General features: G+C 44.4%; 1 non-coding gene across 1 annotated transcript; it reads right to left on the bottom strand.

Annotated features, from left to right (window-relative positions):
- Positions 1-487: 487 nt before the first annotated feature.
- TRNAP-UGG (transfer RNA proline (anticodon UGG)) lies at positions 488-559 on the bottom strand. The gene has a single exon. It is a non-coding gene; the product is annotated as a tRNA-Pro (tRNA).
- Between the last annotated feature and the right edge of the window lie 1,710 nt (positions 560-2,269).

Genomic DNA, 2,269 nt, shown 5'->3' with positions numbered 1-2,269 from the left:
TAGAGTCGGTGGCTGGAATGTGGATATTCTACTCAATGTTGGTGTTAAGTGCCTCCGCGTTTCTTGGTCGCTGTAGTTTGGTTGTTCAAGGTCGTCTAATCACGCATCCACCACTGACTGCTTTGTCAAGGATCCTAAGAAAGAGCCTTTTTAACCCACTGTGATTGAGTCAATTCCGACTCGTAACGTCCCTATAGGACAGAGCAGAACTGCGCTATAGGGTTTCCAAAGAGAGGCTGGTGGACTCAAACTGTTAATCTTGTGGTTAGCAGCTGAGTTCTTAATCACTGTCGGCTAAACCAAAAAACCAAACCCATTGCCGTCGAGTCGCTTCCGACTCATAGCGAGTCTACTGGACACAGTAGAACTGCCACTTAGGGCTTCCAAGGAACACCTGGTAGATTTGAACTGCTGACCACTTGATTAGCAGCCTTGGCTCTTAAGCCCTAGACCACCAGGGTTTCCAATAATGAATGGAAGAAAACTGGGGCTAGTCCGGGGTTTGAACCCGGGACCTCTCACACCCAAAGCGAGAATCATACCACTAGACCAACGAGCCGGCACCTTGTGGCCTCCTTACGGGCAGGAGAAAGAGCCTTAAGGTTTCCTCTAGTCTGACTGAGCAGGTAGGACTGCTTAGATGATTAAAAGAACTAAAAAATTTTCGTTGGGCCATTTAGTTTTCTCCTTTCTCTCAGTCCTTGTTTTTCTACCCTGGTATTCCATGATATGCTAACTAAAACCCAGTATTTATGGACTAGTTGTTCTGGCAAAATCCTTCTTGCTTTGAGGTAAGGACTGGTTCCTTTTCTTTCCCTTCCTTCTTGTCTTTCTTTTGCTGACGCCCTGCCCTGGCAGATACTAAGCCCCAGGAAGCAGAAATGGGAGAACGCTAAAAGCACTCAGTTGGACCATCGGCTTCCTTTTCTTGTGAGAAGAGCAAACATAATAAAAGAGATGAGAGGATGAGGGTTGCTAAAAAGTGAAGAGAAGGTGCCAGGGATTGAAGCAGAAAACCCATGAGTGAGAAGCACACTCTCTACGACTGAGCTACACCACCTGATGGCTGACTAGCTTTGTGATGACTCTTGTTTTCATAAAAGCAAACTGGTATTTTTTCTGTGGGGCTTCTCCAAAAAAAGCAAAAAATAAAAACCCTAAGAGTTGCCTAGAAAGAGGCCATTGGGTTAAATGCCACCCTTTCTGAAACCTTTCATGTGGATACTGTCTAGCGCTGTCACAATGAGAAAGTTAACTGGATTGTAGTCTGAATAACCGTTTCTGGTTCTAGGATCTTCCCACTCTGGTAGTCGACTCCAAGGTACACTGGCCAACAGATACTTTAAATGAAAGTTACTTGCCTTCACCAGGAAAGTCCCCGGAGGATCACACCTCTCCAACATATATCACATGGAAAATGACTCCAAACTGAGGTCTCCTTGGACCACCAGCAGCCCCCGGCTTTAGTGGAACTGGCTAACTGAACTTCACTTCTAGTTGGATCAGTGCCCTGCCAATATCCCTTTTCCAGCTGACTCATTGCTCCTGTCAAGTCACACCTTCTGAGCTTGTCCCTTTAGTTCTGGGTTCAGAACTCCGTCTCCATCCCTCACTTTACAATCATTCCCACAAAACATTTTAGGGGTGGGAGAAACTTCAACACTCCATCAGTTTTAAAGGAACTAACTTTTTTTCCAGACTGGAGGAATCTACAGGTAAAAGCGGAGTCAGGATGGCAGAGCAGTGATGGTACAAAGCTGTCAGACTCTTTTCTCCTGAGAACCCACTGACATAATGGTAAAGCTTGCTGTGGATATAGATGTTTGAAAGAATAAAGTCAAAGAGCCCTGGAAATCATCAAAATGTGCCACCGGTGAACTGGAAAATAAGAGGAAGTCCTGGATAATACAAAACAGAAAGGGTTGAGTTGCTGAGGAAAGAGCTGAAGTTAGATCTGTTCTCTCACTGGGATGCTTTCAGCTTAGTTGTGTATGGCCGATGATCTCTACTTTGAGTCCAAAGCCTCTTTATCCAAGATCCTCCATATGATATTGAGGAAAGTGTTCCAGGCAGGTCTTTATTTAAAGAGTTAAAATAGTGAAATACTGGTAATAAAGATCAAACAACTCCCCAGAAGCCCGGACTGTGCTCCAAGACTTCTGGGCATTTTATTATTAAATATCCCCCTGTAAATTAACCTCATTATTCAATCCAGAATGCTCCTTCTTGTTTTCCCAAGGACCTTGCCCACTTTGAAATAAAAAATGGT

This window comes from Loxodonta africana, chromosome 1, assembly GCF_030014295.1.
Source record: "Loxodonta africana isolate mLoxAfr1 chromosome 1, mLoxAfr1.hap2, whole genome shotgun sequence".
Lineage (NCBI taxonomy): Eukaryota > Metazoa > Chordata > Mammalia > Proboscidea > Elephantidae > Loxodonta > Loxodonta africana.
Note: the sequence above shows the minus strand (reverse complement) of the source record. Positions and strands in the feature narration are given on the sequence as shown.